Source organism: Puma concolor, chromosome B4, assembly GCF_028749965.1.
Source record: "Puma concolor isolate L17-30 chromosome B4, mPumCon1.1.hap2, whole genome shotgun sequence".
In the NCBI taxonomy this organism is placed as follows: domain Eukaryota; kingdom Metazoa; phylum Chordata; class Mammalia; order Carnivora; family Felidae; genus Puma; species Puma concolor.
Genome location: NC_141673.1, coordinates 128,576,113 through 128,597,712, shown reverse-complemented (window position 1 = coordinate 128,597,712; position 21,600 = coordinate 128,576,113). Strand labels below are relative to the sequence as shown.

General features: G+C 39.1%; 1 long non-coding RNA gene across 1 annotated transcript; it reads left to right on the top strand.

Annotated features, from left to right (window-relative positions):
• Nucleotides 1-12,698: 12,698 nt before the first annotated feature.
• Nucleotides 12,699-21,386, top strand: LOC147579499 (uncharacterized). Its single transcript, XR_015253181.1, has 2 exons — nucleotides 12,699-12,754; nucleotides 20,990-21,386. It is a non-coding gene; the product is annotated as an uncharacterized LOC147579499 (long non-coding RNA).
• Nucleotides 21,387-21,600: the final 214 nt, after the last annotated feature.

The following is a 21,600-nucleotide window of genomic DNA, read 5'->3' as shown; positions in this document are numbered from 1 at the left end:
CTTTTGTTTCCCTTGCTTCCAGAAATGTGTTGAGTAAGAAGTTGCTGCAGCCAAGGTCAAAGAGGTTTTTGCCTGCTTTCTCCTCAAGGATTCTGATGGCTTCCTGTCTTACATTGAGGTCTTTCATCCATTTTGAGTTTATTTTTGTGTATGGTGTAAGAAAGTGGTCCAGGTTCATTCTTCTGCATGTCACTGTCCTGTTTTCCCAGCACCACTTGCTGAAGAATTTTATTCTCTTTCAATGACCTTTTGTAGGTAAATCATTCAAGTTAGTATTTCTTTCTTCTTTTTAAAAAAATTTTGGGGTGGACACTTAACATGAGCTCTAGCCTCTTAACAAATTTTTGGATGTACAATACAGTATTGTTAAATATAGACACAGTGTTGTAAGGCCTTACTCAACTTGTATAACTGAAACTTTATACACATTGAACAACAACTCCTCATTTTCCTCTTCTCTTTGTCCCTGGAAACCATTATTCTATACTCTATTTCTGAGTCTATTTTGAATATCTCATATAAGTGAAATCACACAGTATTTGTCCTTCTGTAACTGGATAATAAGCGGAAAGACATTTTATGTTTATGGATTGGAAGACTTAATGTTATTAAAATGTTCATACTATCCAAAGAGATGTACAGATTTGATGCAATCTCTATCAAAATCCTAATGACTTTCTTTAAATAAACAGAAAAAAAATCATACTAAAGTTAATGTGGAATCACAAAAGACCCCAGATAGTCACAACACTCCTGATAAAGAAAAGTAAACCTGGAGGCATCAGGTTTCCTGATATCAAAATATATTACAAAGCTATAGTAACTAAAACAGTATGGTACTGAAATAAAAAGAGACATACACACCAATAGAACAGAATGCATATACTGTCAACTAATTTTCTACAAGGGTGCCAAGACTACACAAAGGGAAATGATAGTCTCAACAAATAGTGTCAGGAAAACTAGATATCTACATGCAAAAGAATGACATGGGACCCTCAGCTTACACCACACACAAAAAACAACTCAAAAGGAGTTAATGATTTAAATCTACAAATCTAAACCTATAAAACTCCTAGAAGGAAACTTAGGTGAAAAGCTTCATAACATTGGTTAAGGGAGTGATTTCTTGGATAGGATGCCAAAAGTAAAAGTAGGCAAGTAGGATTACTGTCTTTTTTTTTTTTTTTTTTTAATCATCCAAGGAATGGCATATTTCCTTCCAGTTTTCTTTCCATGGTGTTTTCTTTTCTTTTTTTTGAAATCAAGTTTTTAATTTTAATTCTAGTGTAGTTAGCATACAGTATTTCTATCATTATTATTATTTTAATGTTTATTTTGGGGGGAGAGAGTACAGAGCACGAGCGGGGGAGGGGCAGAGAGATGAGGGAGACCCAGAATCTGAAACAGGATCTAGACTCTGAGCTGCCAGCACAGAGCCCAATGCGGGGCTGGAACTCAAGAGCTGTGAGATCATGACCTGAGCGGAAGTTGGGCACTTTACCGGCTGAACCACCCAGGTGCCCCAAATGTTATATTAGTTTCAGATGTACAACACAGAGTGATTCAACAATTCTCCACATTACTCCGGGCTCATCATAAGTGTACTCTCATCTTCACCTATTCCCCCATCGCCGCACCCCAACGCTTCCCATCTGGTAACCATCTCGCTTGTATGTAGAATTTAAGAAACAAAAACAAAATGGCAAAGGAAAAAGCACGAGACAGAGACAGAGAGACAAACCAAGATGAAGACTCTTAACTATAGACTTAACAGATGGTAGGACTACAGTCTTGACTTTTTAAAGTATCTATCTCTTACAAATGTATTCTGCACTGTAAACAGCAAGGAACTCTGACGACAGACACAGCATCCTTCTCAGCCAGCATAGAACTATGGCTGCTTCAGTTTTTCCCTGCTACATATGATTCACCAATAGGTATGAGGAAAGGATTGAAACATAAAAGATAAAATCTTAATACTGTTTACCATCAGAAGGAGAGATGATGGCTAATTTTAAAACATACTTTATTTTTATCTGTTTTTCTAACTTTAAAAAAATGATAAAAATGCAATAGTTGGAAAACGAATTAAAATTTACAATATGGAAAATAAACATATAGATGCTTCTCTCGTGCCATTGATTCTTATTAATATTTTTATCTCTACCTTATCCCATGCAGATCAAAGCCTCCAAATCAAATACTTTATTTTCTATAATATCCTGGCAAAACATTTTACTTATAATGGTGGTTTAATAAATATCTATTTTAAAAATGAACCAGTAAATACAAAATACATAAAATAAAAGTTAATTTTGTAGTTTACATGGCAACCAAAATGGAAATACTTATAAAAATCATGTAACAAAGGCTAACATTGTTTTAAATCACAAAGAGTCTTCATGTAACCATTATTTGAAATTGATTTCTACCAACAAGAAACTCCATCACTTTGCAAAATAGTGACAAAAACTAATATCCTCTACTCGGCTGGAGCTGGATAAGAGTTTAACAAAAGTCACTGTTAGAAATGATGCAATGTACTGGGCTCAAAGCTATCCACTTGATACGGAATTTTGTTGTATGTTGTTAAAATTTGATTTTCTTATGTTGTTTTAGACTTTACTTTCAGCATACTTATTAATGCTGTGACAGCCCTGAAGGACTTCAGAGTTGAGTGTGTCCCACTCTGGCATTCACATGTCCTTGTCTCGGACACTTGTCCCTTCCCGACTTTTCTTTCTTTTGACTTGATACAGTAATTGTTCCTCTCCACCTCCCTTGATAAAATCTAGTCACCCAAACAATAGCTGTTAGCCTTCAAGAACAATCCCTCTATTCCCGGCACCTGATGCACTGGCTGACTTTGGTGATGCTCTCTTGCCTTACAGAACATCCGATCCTCCTCTCCAAAAGAGGACTCTCCTGGCTCCCTGCCACATAAAGACGTAGGGTAACAGCGCGCTGGTAAAGTTTCTTCCAAAATATGAACAATTGTTAATACTAGGAGGATTAGGTTAAAGGGGACATTGTTAACATGTTTTCTGATGCAGTAAGGATTTTACTTGATTTCAGGGAGTGGGCAATGGAAGAGTAGCATTTGGTTCCGAGTGGGAATTATATCGCTATTTTCAGTATGTCTGTATCTCATGAAAAACATAAGGTACTTAACACCAAGAAAATCACTCATAAGCCATCTTCTATAGCTCTTGGTAACATAAGTGGAAGCTGTCACTCAGGAGATCTTGAGCCAAAAGTTAGGTGTTGTAGTTTGCACCAGAAGTTCATGAATTTGGAGCCTGTTAGTAGATGAAGTGAACTGATTTGATTCCTGAAGACTATTATTTGATACTTATCCAAACTCCCAGAAATATTTTTTAACTCTCCAAATTCTTTAATATATCTAATATCTTGGCTGATATTGGGACAAAGATTTAAATGCCCTTCTATGTATTTGTAAAAATGACCCACTTATTGTAATTTTTTAAGGCAAGGAAAGGTTAATTCTTTAACCTATAAAGCTGCACAGGGGCCCATCTCACAGAAATTTGGCTGATCCGTGTTGTGGATATCAGATAACTCTGGAATCTGGACAACACATCCTTTAGACAATCCATTTTCTAATACTATGTCAGAAAATAATGTTTCATTCCTCAGTACTATTCCATGGGCTCTACGTATTTTGGCAATTTTGCTAACCCAGGGAAAGGCAAAATAGTAGATTCTTCCATAAACCTGACAGACCACAGAAATGGGTGTGGTAAGGCATCGTGAAACTCCTTCATAGCTCTACTAAATCGTCATATGATGCACTTGGAATTTTCAGAGTCACTGAAGTTATAGACAATTACATGTATTTAAGGAATACATTTTAATTTTTTTTTTCAACGTTTATTTCTTTTTGGGACAGAGAGAGACAGAGCATGAACGGGGGAGGGACAGAGAGAGAAGGAGACACAGAATCAGAAACAGGCTCCAGGCTCTGAGCCATCAGCCCAGAGCCCGACGCGGGGCTCGAACTCACGGACCGTGGGACCGTGAGATCGTGACCTGGCTGAAGTCGGACGCTCAACCGACTGCGCCACCCAGGCGCCCCAAGGAATACATTTTAATTTGACAAATATTTCCTTAACACTTGTGCTGAGGGCTGCAGAAGAGGCAAAAAGAGGGTCCTGGTTTCAGGAGATTTCATTCTAAAGGTATATTGGGATAGGGCAGTGATTGTGTGACAGTGGCGATAAAGGGACAGTTACATAATTTGAATACGAGGAAGAGTGGGCTAAGGCAAAAATAAAGTGGATTCTTCAGAGAAAGAAGACATAACATCTGGTTGGAGAGATCATTTTACTTCATAGCCAAGATAGGGAAACAACTCAAGGGTCAACAGGGGAATGGGTCAAGAACACGTGGCGGATTCTTGTGACAGAATATCCAGCCATGAGAACGGAGGAGATCCCGCCATTTGGGATGACACGGAGGGAGCTTGAAGGTGAAATAAGTCAGAGAAAGACAAATACTGTATGATCTCACTTGTAAATAGAATCTAAAAAAGCCAAACTCATAGAGGAGTAGAATGGTAATTGCGAGGCGCTGGGGGAATGGGGGAAAGGACGAAACATTGGTCCAAGAGTACAGACTTCCAATTATAAGCTCTGGGCCTCTAACGTACAGCATGGTGACTACAGTCAAAAATACTGAATTATATACTTGCAAGTTGCTAAGAGTAGATCTTAAATGCTCTCACCACCAAAAAACTGTGACAGGATGCACGTACCAGCAACACTAGACTTGTAATTCCTTTGCAATGTGTAAGTGTACCGAACACATCGTACACCTACACTTTCCTTGTGTTGTATGTCAATTAAATCTCAATAAAACTGAATAAAAAATGAAGCAACAAAACCCCACCTCCTATAGCTGGTTGGCACTTGAAAGTTAGACAAGACTCCCAATACTCCCTGGTTAAAATACAATCTGTTGAGGTAGCTTGTTCACTATTTATTGTGTATCCTATGCCTAGTATAATGCTAGCACATAGTAGGTGCTCAGAAAAAAAATTTTTTTGGTTGAATAAAATAAAATGGTTTTTGAGAAATTTCGGTGTTTCAGAAGGTAATTTTTAGAAGCCCCCCCATCTCCCATTACCTTATAGCAATATGAATTTCTGAAATAATATTTATAGGAAAGATGACATCTTCCTTTGAGTTTCTACGAATATTGTGACTTTTGATCTTTCTTATTTAAAAATGTTGACCTGTCTTCTTGTATGTCAGGAATCTTGAATGTTCATGCTCCTCTCTTTCTCTACTTCACAGATTTTGGCAGAAAACTCCATTCTCAGGGGAGGCTAGTTGAATTGAAACTTCAAATAGAATCTGAGTCACACACGTCTGGTAACATGAGAGAGACGAGGACGAGTGTACAAGTACAGAAGATGATGGCAAGACAGCTACTTAATTTCCACCCCCCCCATCTTCATCAGGAAATAGTCTTTCCTCCCCCACTTTTATTTTTTTTTTTAAAAAACAATGTATTTCACCGACAGGAGACTTAATGATGAGTCACTTCTAGGAAGCAGACATTTGATTTTCTACATACATAGCAGGGATCCAACAGTGACATTTAAGAATTATTCCGTTCCTGTAACTTGGTAACTTTTTAAAATAAAAGGACAGGGGCGCCTGGGTGGCGCAGTCGGTTAAGCGTCCGACTTCAGCCAGGTCACGATCTCGCGGTCCGGGAGTTCGAGCCCCGCGTCGGGCTCTGGGCTGATGGCTCGGAGCCTGGAGCCTGTTTCCGATTCTGTGTCTCCCTCTCTCTCTGCCCCTCCCCCGTTCATGCTCTGTCTCTCTCTGTCCCAAATATAAATAAACGTTGAAAAATAAAATAAAATAAAAGGACAATGTATGGGAAGGGGGTGCACCTACATGATAATTCATGTCACCCATACACTTACTACAAAATCTCAAATGCTTCTCCACATAAATCAGTTCTGAGACCTAAGGAATCTAACTCATTAAAATTTACTTGAGATTCCTGTAACCTTTTCTCAGGAAGCAACAGCAGGTATAAAATGTGCAGGGTTTTTTTTTTTTTTTTTTTTTTTTAATATGCGCAAAGCTTAATTCCAGTGTGTAAAAGAAAACCTTTTTTGTAGGTAGCTGAAAAGCCTGGAAGAGGGTGGGTGGGAAAGTCGTGGAATTTTGGAAGTATGACGTGGATTTTGGTAAATTAGAAATTTGTCACAGGACAGTGATGGAGGAGATGCCAGGCTGAGTCAGAGGTTCTCAGTGCCTAGGTGACCAAGTGGTTATAAATTAGGTTCCTTTGAAAACTGCACGGACACCTTTGGCCACTAGGTCATCGGAACTCATTTCTCCCAAACGCAGTTAACAATACTAGTGAGTCAGTCTGCATATGGTGTAGCCGGTATTGTGCTAGCAGCTCGGTTGTCTGGTGTTTGGAGCAAATGTCACATCATTCCCCTGCTTAGTAACCGCCAATGACTCTATCTTATCTACAGAATAGAGTCATCCTCTAAAATTCTTTGGTGTGATAGGCAAGGCCCTCCGTGATCTGCTCTGGTGATTCAGTATTCCTCATCCTAAGCTACTACCCACATACAATCCTACGTTAAGACTCAGATCCTCCCCTCCCTCCTTTATGCCACCACTGTACCTTTCAGGGGCTGCATTGCTGCATTCATCACAGCAAAGATAGATCCATAAGCCACTCTCCTTGAGGACCACGGTTTATTAAACTTTGGACGAATAGCACCGGGTATAGCGTTGGAGGGCCATATAGCCTTGTTGAATTCGTAAATATGCCCTTTATCTTTTTTTTTTTTCAAAAATTTTTAATGGTTCTTTGTTTTTTTGAGAGACAGAGAGTGCGTGCAAGCAGGGGAGGGGCAGAGAGAGGGGGACACAGAATCTGAAGCAGGATCCAGGCTCTGAGGCTGTCGGCATAGACCCTGATGCGGGGCTTGAACTCAGGAACCGTGAGATCACGACCTGCGCTAAAGGCAGATGCTTAACCAAGTGAGCCACCCAGGTGCCCCCTTTTTAAAAATAAATCATAATTACTACTACTAAGGTGACATGCAGTAGGCAGAGTATGAGAATGAGCCCGATGACCCTTGCCTTGGTAGCCTCTCCTCCCCTTTGGGGGTGGTGAAATAAGAGACAACTCCCATGATTATGTTATATGGCAAAAGGGAGGAGATCTTGGTGGGCATAATATAATCTCACAAGCACTTTCAAAGCAGAGTTGTAACAAGCGGTGGAAGAAAGGGAGGCCAGAGATCCAAAGTTTGAGGGACATGTGACGCAGTGTTACTGGATTTGGAAATGGAGGGGGCCATGTACCATGGGTTGCAGGTGACTCCCAGGATCTAGGAGCAGCTCCCAGCTGACAGCCAGCAAGGAAATGGGGACCTCAGTCCACCAACTGCAAAAGAACTAACTTCAGTCAATAATACTCGTGAATTTGGAAGTGGATTTGCCACATCCTTTGGGTAACAGAGCAGCCTGCTGATACCTTCATTTTAGCCCATGAGACCCTCAGCAGAGAACCCAGACATGTTATCCCACACTTTGGACCTGCCCAACTGTGAGGTAACACATGGGTATTGCTGAAACCCACTAAGTCGGTAGTCATTTGCTTTGCAGCGATAGAAAACTAGTACAACTACTGTGCAACCTCATCAGATAAACTGGATGCCTACGTCGTGCTCTGTTTTGGTCCATTTCTTTAAATGGGTATGCCCACATCAAATAGATGCTTGTTAAGTAGGCAAAAATACTTCGCCCAAGGTGGTTTGCTCATTTCAAATCAAGTAACAAACTGTTATGGAATATATTCCACATTTCAGGGACTCTGCAGGGCTCTGGCTGAAATTCAGCCCTGAATGTAATATATACGGTCAGAATGGATTGATATTCTGGCTCATGATAGCACAGGCCTAACTGCAGACAAAAATGTTACATCAAAGATGTCAACATAATAGCCTTCAAGTCTGAATATTCAGGGGGCTTCTGCTGGGGCAAGGGCATTTATTTCCTAATCACCAGTTCTCTTTGGTTCTGTGTCCAATATGCCTGGCATTTTTATATTTTTTGACATTTTAAGTAAAACAATTTTGGGTAATATCCCGATTCTCTTGTTTTTAAGAAATAGATCCTGATTTTTAGTAATGCTTAATAAATCCATTTATGCCAGGTGTGAGACAATTAGAAATTTATACACTGGATATTTAATAATAGTAGAGAATACTTTAGATATAAGTACATGGTTTTGTTTTTTTAAAAAGTCATTCTTTTCAGGATAAAAGGAACTTGCTTTCAAATAGTATGTGGACTGAAGGGAGTAGATGGGAGTTCGGGTGGGGCAGTGGGTTGACTGCAGTTGACGGCTGTTGGGCTGGGTGATGGGTATATGGGAGGTGATTTTAAAAATTTGTCTTTACGGGGTGCCTGAGTGGCTCAGTGGGTTAAGTGTCCAACTTCAGCTCAGGTCATGATCTCATGGTTCATGAGTTCAAGCCCTGTGTTGGGCTCTGTGCCTGACAGCTCAGAGCCTGGAGCCTACTTCGGATTCTGTGTCTCCCTCTCTTTCTTCCCCACCCCGGCTTGCACTCTGTCCCTGTGAAAAATATAAACAAACATTAAAATAATTTAAAAATTCGTGTGTAATCTATCTAAAAGAGTATCTGCTTCTCCCCATAGAGCACTTGTAACGTTGTAGGGTTGGCGTCTTCAGGTTAACTAGTCAGTTGTGTAGCTAGAAACTGAAGTATTGGTGAATTTCACAGGCTTGGAATTGCTACAGTGACATTATGCTAAGCAAGCCATGGTGACAAGTGCTCGCGTTGTGGTAAACTCCTCCAGTATGGATTTAAGAGCTTCAGTGTGCCCTGAATCACGATACACCGCATGGTATATACAGAAGTTTAAAAAGTGGCTAGAAAATTTTGCTAGGTAGCTGAGACCTACCTCTGATATATAGAGAGCTGGCTCTGAGGTAGGCCGTCTCCACAATTGTACTGTCATGTCTGTAGGATTTATCAAACATGAAAAAAAGGGTAAGACCAAGATATTGTATTACGAGCAATTTTCTAAGGGCATGCACATTGGCTGGTGGGAGCAAATATGTTTCAGTAGCTTCTTGAGGATGATGAGATCCGCAGAGGGCATCCCGAAATGCAGGGTTTGTGTTTGGGGGGTGGGTAGGGTAGGAAAGTTTTGGGAACAGTAGCGTAGTAGCTGAATTCTGCAGTCCTCCTGTGTCCTTCCCCCATACCACCCCGGCCTCTCCTTCACATAAAAGTTAAACTAATGTTTAACTAGAATGAATGAGAAACCTGCTGGGGATGCCCACACATGTATGGGCTCACAAATTGTTAAGAAGCCAATAAATACTACACAGCACTTAGAAGCAGGTCTAAAGCATGCAGAGCATGTAGGATTCAGAGTTAAGACCATGGCAGGCTGCGTAAGTCGGTGCTGTACATGTTGACACTTGAGAAGTGGAGAAGTCACATCTTCCCGCAGGGTAATGGTTCTTCTGGGAGATGCATGGCAGACTGGGGGCCACGGCAAGAGAAGCCAGGCTGCAGTTGGGGTTTCAGACAGGGATCTGAGCGCAGGAGACAAGACCAGCTGGTGGAGAGCCTGAATTCCTGCCAGAGAGAGGTTTTAGAGTTGATCTAATGGACAATGGGGAGTGATTCACTTTTGTTAAACAGGTGGTGCTAATTAACCGAGGATAATCAGCAGTCAGCTGTTGAGCAACAAGTTAGCTCAAGAGTTTTAGGTGATTAAGGGATATGTGTGTCGGGAAAGTGTTTCCTCAAGCGATCTGAAAAGAATCAGTTGGGGGCAATTTTTAAAAGTGCGGATTGGCAAGCTCCTCTTCTGGCGTGTATGTTTCAGTGGATTTGGGATAGAAACGGTGTTTTCACAAGCTCACAGAATGAGTCTTACTTATACATAGCTCTCTTCTAGGCAGTCAGAAAATGCATTTAATAACACATTTCGTGTTTGCCCTGACTTCAGTGAGATTAGACAGAAAGTACAACCATGATGAGGAAGAACGAACTCTGGTGAATTTCATTTACGCAATTTGACATTTCCCGTTTAATAACTTTAAATGAACCCCTCAACTTATTCGAATCTTTTCTGTCACTAATAAGTTTCTGAAATGCGGTATAGAGAAAAGAATACATGGTTAGCCTGAAAGAAGATCTTCCAAGATATCGCTAATATTACCAGATAGATAGTTTAATAAAACGTCCAGTCTTTGTCTAACCATTACGAGTTGAGGGTGTTTTTACTCTTGACCAGCAGAGGGGGCTGTGACTCTTGATATAAAGAGTTTTTTTTTCTCCAGGTGGAAATAACACGACCATCGTTTACATTTAATATCCCTCATAATTTATCACTTAAAACTTCTACATACATTGTCTATGATACTCCTTTTTACATATCTCTCAGGATGAACTTCTTTGACAGATGAAATGGACTATATTACCAGAATATTTTTGGCTCTTCCTTTCCCATCCACCTTTACTCACGCTTTCCCCTTTTCTGGAACGTTGGTGATGATCACCTCTCTAAATCTGTCTTGCTTGAGACCCAGTTCAGAAATAACTCGTTAATGTATCCTCTGATCTCCCAAGTCTGAACTTGTATAGAACAGTTACGTTCCTGTTTTACAGTGCTAATACAACTGTTTACATTTACTAGAAGAAATAATGGTTTTTGTTACTCTTCTATTATATCATAATTGGCTTGCCAGATAACATAGTGGATACCCAGTTAAATTTGAATTTATGATGAACAACAAATGATTTTTTTTTAGTGTCAGTATGTCCTATGAAATATTGGTATACATTTGTACTAAAGATTATTTATCCGGAATTCATATTTAACTGGGCATTTTGTGTGTGTGTGTGTGTGTGTGTGTGTTTTGCTAAGCACTTCGTAGAGTTTTATATTGTTCATATTCATAACCACAGAGCACAATGTCTGCTCTTAGTGGTTGCTCAATAAATAAAAGGATCAAAGTGTAATATGTGGCTAAATTATTACAGTATAAAGGGCTATCATTTTTTAAAGCAATAATGGCTTTAAATTACCTACATTTGCATTACACTAATGTGTGGACAGTGCATTTTCATTCAGTCTAAAACAGAAAATAGTTATAAGAAAGAACTTTGTGTTAATTAGAAACTTCAGGATTTAACAATAAAAATTGGAGGAAACATTTGAAATATATTTAAATGTCTTAAAATATCTCAAGTAGTTAAGAAACATTATGTGGTTAAGAAAATTCTTTTGTGAAATGAACATGGATCCTTTGTAAGGAAAAAGAAAGTGTTATTTCAAAGATGCATTATGTGGGGTGCCTGGGTGGCTCAGTCAGTTGAGCGTCTGTCTCTTGATTTCTGCTCAGGTCATGATCTCACGGTTTCGAGATCGAGTCTCATATGGCGCTCTGCACTGGGCACAGAGCCTGCTTGGGATTCTCTTTCCCTCTCCCTCTGCTCCTCCCCTGCGCATGTTCTCTCTCTCTCCAAAAAAGTGTAAAGAGGCACTGTATGTTGAATCAAGACATGAGTTATAAAAAAAAGACAGTACTGGGGCGCCGGGGTGGCTCAGTCGGTTAAGCATCCGACTTTGGCTCAGGTCATGATCTCGCGGTCCACGAGTTCAAGCCCCGCATCAGGCTCTGTGCCAACAGCTCAGAGCCTGGAGCCTGTTTCAGATTCTGTGTCTCCCTCTCTTTCTGACCCTCCCCCGTTCATGCTCTGTCTCTCCCTGTCTCAAAAATAAATAAATGTTAAAAAAAAAAAAAACGGTACTGATGCTACTCACTGTTTAAGACAATGAGTTTATTCCCATACCTTGCCTTTGAAACAAGGGGGCGAAGCACTGTTGCATGGGTATTACCGTTTGAGTAAATTAATTCTGTCTACTTAATCTAAGCTATTCATAAGACTCACTGTTTTAAACCAAACCTACAGCATTTCTCTATAAATTTCCTAAGCTTTTTTGACTTACTAACCTGGAAAGAATAGAACAAATACTTATAATTTTCCTCTTTCAAAACACAAATACTGTACAATCTCTGAAACCTCTCTTAAACACTTGAAGTTTTATGTTGGGTCACCTTATGACTAAATTCCATTATACTCAGCATGATGTGACATTAGTATGCAAAGAGATGAAATTATACTGATAGGGCTAATTTAAAAGAAGAACAATCCAAAACAACTGATTCACACACACACACACACACACACACACACACACACACACACTCGGAAGTGACTGAAAGTTGACAAAAATTTTAATCTCATTAGATTAAATAACAACATAATGTAATTCTGCACCTATTAGCTGCAGATAATCCTATTACATTTGAGGAAGGGAGGGATGGTCACAGTTCCTCGTGGTAAGGCCAAGTCCTTGGACCTCCTCTTGCCGTCCATGGGCACAGAGGTTGCCTTTTCACAAGGGTCCCTGCACCCCTGGCTCTGATGTGGTCACCCTGTTGAGAGCTACCTTACTGACATGTTAATCCCCACCTCTCCTATGTGGATGATGTCACAAAGGTCACAGCACTCTGTAAGAGTTCCGGCTGCTATAACAGAATACTATAGGTTGGGTGGTTTACAAAACAAACAAACAAAAAAAAAACCCAGGAATTTATTTCTCACAGTTCTGGAGGCTGGATGTCCAAGATCAAGGTACCTGCAGATTCTGTGTCTAGTGAGGCACTGATTCCTGGTTCACAGACATCTCTGTCCTCACTGTGTCCTCACGTTGGTGAAGGGGTGAGCGAGTTCTCCGGGTTCTCTTCTTAAAAGGGCCCTGATCTAATTCACGTGGAAGCATCTTCTGACTTAATCACCTCCCAGAGGCCTCACCTCCAAATGCCATCACACTGGGGATCTGGTTTCAACATATGGCCTCTGTGGAGGGACACAGACATTCAAGTCTGGGAGGGAGCAGCATGGAGGACTGCTTTGCTTCTGGTCTTGTAGCCTGGGAGGACGCTGCCCTCCCTCGCTTTTGCAGGTAACAAGTGACAGTGGCTCTGGAGGGTGAATGAAAAACACAGGGTGTGGTACTCACTGCTTATTGTAAAGGGGGTTTAAAGAGAAGCTACACGCCCGTCTGGACTAACCCCGATAGTGGACTGGGGGAAGCCTTAAGGGCCCATGGGAAAGTGGTCATTTGGGCAAATTTTCCCCATGTTTCCAGACTGCTGGCAATACATTCAACCTCATGGTTCTGATAGCTCTCATGTGCCTAGTTCCCTGGTTACAATTTTTCTGTAATATTTTGCTCTCCATCCCTTTGCTGATCATACTAGATGCATCTTACGTAGCTTGCAGATATTCAGATTTGAAATGCATTTTCAAGATAATCTTTTAAATTACCAGTCTTTCATTTTAAACAAAGTCGGGGACTACAAACCTAAATTAAACACTCCCCCCCCACCCCACCCCATGGCAGGTGAAATCCTTAAAATTGTATTCTGTAGTTTTGTAGACGTTTTGGTACCCCAACCACTTTTAGTATTCTTCCAGTTTACTTAGGTAATTCTTTCTCCTCTATTACAATAGAATAAAATGTTTCCACATTATTCCTTATGGTCATTAAAAATTTAAAATATCAGGTATCTGGTTCTTACCTGTTCAAAATGAATCCAGATGTTCACCTACTGAAAAGGTGCCAGGTTTTTTTTTTCTATCATGGATTGAACTTCGGAAAATAAATTTGGAACAATTCTGTAGGGACTGTTGGTCACAGATGGCTGAGTGATAATAAATCCTCAGGTTGAGTTAGTGTCCTTCTGGATTGTAGCACTTGAACTGATTTTAATAATTTAGAATACTCTACCCAGCATCATCCAAGTAAACAGCAGGTATCTCTTGTTAAAGTACTTCTTTCTTTTTTTTTTTAAGGTATGTCATTAGCTTATGACACCTTAATTTTTTTCTTACTCTTTTTTTAAATGTTTATTTCTTATTTTTGAGAGACAGAGAGAGAGAAAGAGCAGGGAGGGGCAGAGAGAGAGGGAGACACAGAATTCAAAGCAGACTCCAGGCTCTGAGCTGCCAGCCCAGAGCCTGACGCGGGGCATGGACCCACGAGTTGCGAGATTATGACCTGAGCTGAAGCCAGATGCCCAACCGACTGAGCCACCCAGGCGCCCCTTCTTACTCTCAATTCAATACTCTGGCATTCTTCCAGGATTTTGCTCTTTCTCTAAAGGCCATAAACAGGTTCAGTTTCTTACATCATTTAAAATAATCCCTCTTACTGCAAGAAACTCTTATATTCTCAAGTTGAGTTTCTATAATGTTCTTTCTCTTATTCATCAGCATACTTATCACATACCATTATAATTATCAGCTTATACATCTGAGCTCCTTAGAGGCAGGGATCACTTTCTTATCAATCGTTACATCTCCATACCTTAGCAGAATTCCTGGTATATAATAAGTGCTCAATAAAATGAAGCATAGTCTTTGAAGTTAGAGGTTGATATGCCATTTATATTGCCCAGTAAGGAATAAAAAAAAAAGATTCAGTAAGTTCTTTGGTTATTTCAGTTAAAGTGTTTTAAACCACTTTTACAAGGAAAAGGGAAGTTTTAAAAATTTAGAATACCCTGCATCATCCAAGTAAACAGAAAGTATCTCTTGTTAAAGGACTTCTTTTATTTTTTTAAAGATATGTCATTAGTCCTGACTCACAGAGGAATTTTAATACACCTTCTAAATGCTATTGTAAAATGTTTTTTCTTATGTTGTGAAGTTTTATAAATCAGGGCCCCAAGTAGAACCTGATGGGGGGTGGGGGGGGGGGAGAAAGGGACTATGTTTCATAAAGTGAGTATGGAAAAGTGGTGATCAGGTTGGAGAGAAATTTCAAGAGGTAGATGTTTGGGGCTAATATCAATAGGGATGTGGTCACCCCTAAGAGCAAAGGGAGGAGTGGAGATAAGGGTACTAGAACTTGAAAAAAGAAAATCACGTGTTTTGAGGAAATCATAACGCCGTCGAGGAAGAGGACCATCCCAAGGCAACCCAACTACACTCTTTTCTTTCCTTTTGATCTTTGGGGCTCCAGATCGACCAGCCCAACTGCAAGCCACAGGGGAAGCAACCATGTTGCTGTGGTCCTTACAGGCTGACTTTCTATTGCATCCATGGAAAAGGATGAAGAATGGTGATGGGAGATACAGGACATGGTGATCACTGTCTGTGATAATGTAGATTCTTTCTTAATGGAATATTCATGTCACTTAAAGAAAGCCATAAAATCAGTAAAAAAAAAACCCCAAACAAACCAAAAACCCCACCAAGTCCTTTGTACTAGTACTCTCCTTGTATTTAGTTTTATTTAAGTGCAATTAAAGTAGTCCTGACCTTCGGGAATTGCAATGGGGGATAAGAAATGATGAACCCACAAAAGCCTTCAATTGTACAATATTAGCTGGAATGTGGTTGAATTGGGTTCCACAGATTGCATTGCTTTTGACCTCAGGTTCATCTTCATACAGAGTTCAGGGCCACATTTGCACTAATGGGATATTTCATCCCATAAGGGAACACATTTCTCAGTGCGCTAAAAAGCTTTGCTCTCACATCAGGCTGCTTAATAATATGAAGAGGTTTCTCCAATCGGGTTCACTGTGTATTGCCAGCAATATGCAATTTTTTTCATATACTATATTATCTTTGTCTACTTCCTTCAATTTAAATTTGAGTAAATGGCGCTTGCATTCTATGAAAATCCTCCTTATGCTCCATATTGGGCTTAAGCAGATACCAATTTTCACATTTCTGGCTAAAAAGAATATTGATGTCTAAATAAATTTGAGAATAGAAGACTTTATACATACTGATTCCATCAAACTACAGATATGTAGCATATATTTGATACTTAGTTGAAATTGGCATTCTGACACGGCAAGTTAATATCTTTAAAACTATGTATGAATAGAACAGAAAACATAATTTAGTATTTTGACAAACACACCACAATGGCCCTCAACAGGAAAAGTACCCAATGTTGGCAGTGGACTCTTAACTGAAATCAGTAGTTTAAAAGTCACCAGACCAGGGGCACATGGGTGTCTCAGTGAAGTGTCCAACTCTTGATTTCAGCTCAGGTCACGAATGATCTTGCAATGTGTGAGTTCAAACCCCACGTAGGGGGCACTGACAGTGCAGAGCCTGCTTGAGATTCTCTCTCCCTCTCTCCTTGCCCCTCCCCCAACTCTCACTCTTTCTCTTTCTCAAAACAAATAAATGAACTTAAAAAAAATTAAAAGCCACCAGACCATTTGCAAAAATGGTAGAGTCCAACCTGTATGCCATTGTAAATATTGTATGCCATAATTGCAAACTATGCTGTATTTACGTGTGAAAAATCTGAAGCCCTTTGGAAAAGATTTATTTAGTATGTCTACCAAGTTATTCAAACATGTTTTAAGCAAAACTTTATGCAGAGAGAAAGCACTATCCATTTACTTGGTTTGGTTGCAGTTGGATAGGATGGAACTGACTAAAAACCAACTAAAACCCAACTCGTTTAGGTAACAGCACATTTTGATTTAGCACATTATATGTTATAAAAAAAGAAATACAATGCTTAACCTACTAAATGGTTATGAAAATAAATTAAAATATTTAATATGAGCCTTTTGCAAAGAGAAAAAGTTTCAGAGTCAGGACAAAGTTCCCACTGAATTGATTGCATTTTGGAAAGGGGGCAGCATTGTATAATGAACGTGCCTAGAAAGAAGAAATCTATGATTGAACCCTTAATATTTATTTTTCCATTGAATTGGATGTGCTGGTTGACAGCTTCAGCTCTGGGGCCTGACCACCTACCTTTGAATATAACCCCTTCCCTAGTCACATGAGTCTGAGAAAATTACTTGGCCTTTCTGTGCTTTAGTATACTTATTTTCTTTCTTTTTTTAAAGTTTATTTATTTTGAGAAAGAAAGAGATGGGGCGGGGGGGGGGGGTGGCAGAGAGAGAGAGAAAATCCAAAGCAGGATTCACACTGTCAGTGCAGAGCCCGACGTGGGGCTTGAACTCACCAACTGCAAAATCAAGACCTGAGCCCAAATCAAGAGTCGGATGCTTAATCGACTGAGCCAACCAGGCACCCCTAGTGTTCTTATTTGTAAAAATGAAGATCTCAAAATACCTAGTAGTGAAATGATAATGGACTTAAAACTTAGTATATTTAAAATTCTTAGAATAGTGCTTGGTATACAGTGATGTTGTATAAACATTAGCTATATTATTAATTGTTGAATTCAATTGAGTAGCACTTTATTCACTGACTTGAGTGGTTCTGCATAGGTTACTTAATCTCAATACAGTTCAATTTAACTAACTTCAACATATGCTAATGAGAGCCTAACCTAATGCTGAATGTTTCGTGACTATAAATTTCTGCATCAACCCTTTTTTAGATCTCTGGGAAAAACACAGTAAGAGAGACATAGGTCCGGGTACCATGAAGCTCAGAGTCAAGTAGGCAATGATGATACTGTGATGAGTAATGCTGTAGTGCTATGGTTGAGTCTGAATGTTGGAGGGTACCCAAACTATTATCTTCTGAATGGTTGTAACTCCAAAATTTTCATGTAAGTCTTGTATTTCTCCAATTGTCAATATGTCCTCTCTGTTTCTTCAAGTCCCAGAGAGCCCTTCAAGCTTTGAAGGGCTAGATCACTACTCCTGAATTGCCTCCAGAAAAAGGCACAAGACACTGGGATCCCTTTTTAGACCCATTACCTAAAGCACAGTGTGAGCAATGTGAGATTCCACTCCCTAATCCTCCCTTTGCATTCTCACTGGTGTCCTTCCCCCTCCCATCCCAATGACTATTCCACACCAGAGCCTTGGTAAGGTGGTTCCTTCAGCACCCAGAAACACCACTTGAAGACTAAGCATCTCTGAACGCTTGACTCACTTCTTATTTCTCTTAGGATTCCCTTCCTAGGATAATTTATTAAGGGTGATTTAGAAAGAGATGTACCATTTGTTTGATTGACTGATTCATTCTTATTTTAAAATCTGTGTCTTGTTGACATTAATTTCTGGAACTCCTTTGAGCCTGATTATGTTACGTGACATTTCTGCTCATTTTTTTGATGTGTTCATGCCTCCTTTGGTGCTTAGCTATTGTTTAGTTTGTGCCCAATACTGCAATTGCAGAATTGGTTACAGAAGTAATCCGAGGCCTCAGACAGTGCTGTCTTCCTCCAGAGAGGGCTTTAAGAGACTGAGATGTTCCAAAGCTGGACTGCATTTCCAGTGAGGTCCTGTGAACCTCCAGTTCACTCTTAGATCAGGGATGCAGAACTATGGGTTCCCAACCTAAAGCAAGCCTCTCTTGGATAAGGTGGAGGGGAAGGAGAGGGAGGAGGAGCAGGAGAAAGACAATGACAAAGAGGGGGAGGAAAAGAAGGGAGAGGGGGAGAAAAGGGAAGAAAGGAAGGAAGGGAAGAAAGGGAGAAAAAACCATATATGAGAGAAATTTCTATCTTTGAAGGAACATAGGCCAATGAAGAATTTATAGTTCCAGGGAACTTGAGTCAGGGAAACATCAGAGTCATTAGTAAAACCAAGTACTTTAGTTCTACTTAAAGCTCATTAAGGGATGCTAAAATCCCTGCCCTCTCCAGCAAAGTCACTGACCAAAAGGCACAGAAAACATTCCTCCAACTTAAAGATGCGGTACCATGAGTTAATTAAAGATTCCTTTGTAGATACTACAATGAGGGGGTGAATAGGTTGGGGTGAATAGGGTAGGGAGGAAGGGCAGGTATGGGGCAGGAGGAAAGCCTGAGAGGTAATTTTTGCTCAGATTTAGACTTTTTTGGAAAAATAATTTTCCAAAATATTTTTGGAATATTTTACAATCACTAGATAAATACAGGAGTTTGAAAGGTAAGGGGATCAAGAGTAACTTGTCATATACTTATTTTTGCATTTTTCCCATGGAAAAGAAAATACTGCAAATGAAATTGGATGTTTACAGGTAAGTGGTGAAGCTGGCAGGTTATAGGTAAAATTTCCTGCGCTCCTGTCCTCCAAAATTACTTTCCATCATGACCACTGGCATCAGTGTCGGGAGAATTCACGATTATTTCCTATACAACATTTTAAAATTGTAGTTAAATATACATAACACAATATTAGTCATTTTAACCATCTGCAAGTGTACCTACAGTTCAGTGGCATTAAATATATTCACAATGTTTCTACATAACATTGCACATATTGGTTTTGTTTTGTATTTGTTTTTATTGTTTTATGATACTTTTCAGGGTGTGATTTACAAAGTGTAAAACGGGCAGATCTTAAGTATTTAGTTCAATAACTTTACATGATGTAAACCTAAAGCAAGATCTAGAGTATTATAATTACCTAAAAAGGTCCTGTGTGCTTCTGAACCAACCACTGTTCTGAATTCTACTACTAAAGGCTCATTATAACCATTTTAAAACTTAATATACTGAGAAACTTAACAGACGATCATGGGGGAGGGGAAGGAAAAAAAATGGTTAGAGAGGGAGGGAGCCAAAACATAAGAGACTCTTAAAAACTGAGATCTGAGGGTTTACAGGGGGTGGGAGGGAGGGGTGGGTGGGTGATGGGTATTGAGGAAGGCACCTGTTGGGATGAGCACTGGGTGTTGTATGGAAACCAATTTGACAATAAATTTCATATTAAAAAAATAAATAAAACTTATTATAATAAAGTATCTGTTCCTTTGTGTCTGGCTTCTTTCACTCATCATTAATTTGTGAGATGCATCCATGGTGTGTATTTCAACAGTTCTTTTGTCTTCATTACTAACTAGTATTCCATGGTATAAATATACCACAGTATATTTCCCCTTTTTCCTTTGATAGATTGTTTCCAGACTTTGGCTACTATGAATAAGACTGCTCTGATGATGATGATAATGATGATCGTGATGGTGATTTTTGTGCAAAAATACGTAGGAGTAAAAGTGCTGGGATACAGTGTAGCTACACACGTAAATTTGTAGAAAATTACTAAAGTGGTCATTCCATTCTACAATTATTAGCAGCGCATCAATGTTGGGAATTGTTTCTATTCTCACAAACATAGGGTATTGCCAGTCTTTTAATTTCCTGGATTTGTAAAATGAGTTGGGAAACATTTTGCCTTCCTTGAAAGTTTGTGTAGGATTTTTATCATTTCTTCTATGAATATATGAATGAATTCAGCATTGAAGCCACCATAGGCTGGAGATCTTTTTGTACATGTGAGACAGTTTACGATGACATAAACAGCCTTTCATAGATATGGGGTACTTAGTTTTAAAAGTTCATCTGGGGTCAATTTTGCTAAGTTGTATTTTAGAAGAAATTACTCCATTTCATCTCAGTTTTCAGGTTAATTGACAAAATGTTGCTGATAACTTTCCTTTATTGATTTGTCTGTAAATTCTTTTGAATATTTGTATCATCTGGTATATTTTCCCTTTTGATTCCTGATGTTGATAATTTATGCTTTCTCTATTTTTTTCCTTGATAAATCTTCCTGGAGTTTTATCAATTTTTCAAACCTTATCACAACCGTATTTCTCTTTGTTGATACTCTCTATGGTTAGTCCATTATTGCCCTCTTGTTTTTCACTTTTACGTTTGTGTTTTCTTTCTTAGGTTTAAGTTGCTCTTCATTTTGTCTCAGGTTTTGGTAAGAACAGTTGCTTGGTTTTATCTCTTGGCCTGCAAATCTTAAAATATTTCCTGAATCCTATTTTATTCGTTAATTTCTGCTTTGGATCAACAAACTTTATTTTTTTTCTCTTAGCTTTTTAATTATGCTAATCCATTGTCTTCTGACATCCATTCTTTTTGATTAGAAGTCAACATTATCTTAATGGTTGTTTTTATCTTCTTTACAGCTTCTTATGGAAACTGAGACCAATGATTTAACATAATTCTTCCTAAGGGATGAATTCTTAGAAACAGCCTCCCAAGACTAATTCATGAAGAGATTAAAAATATGGACAGATAGATTACTAATGAGGAAAATGAATCAGTAATCAAAAATCTCCCAGCAAAAAAAGTCCAGAACCAGATGGCTTCACTGGTAAATTCTAGCAGACATTTAAAGAATTAACACCAATACTTCTCGGATTCTTCCAAAAGACAGAAGAGGAAGAAGCACTTCCAAACTCATTATATGAGGCCAGCATTGCCCCCAACAAAATCAGACAAGGATGCCATAAGAAAATTATAGGCCTATGTTTCTGATGAACATATATGCAAAATTCCTGAATAAAATATTTACTAAATAAATTGAGCAGTACATTGAAAGGATCACACATCTGACCCAGTGGGATTTATTTCAGGGATTCAAGAATTGTTCAATATCGGCAAATCAATGCGACATACCACATTAACAAAAGATAAAAATTATATAATTATCTCAATAATGGAGAAAAAACATTTGACATAATTTAACATCCATTTATGATAGCAATTCTCAACAAGCTGGGTATAGAAAAAACAT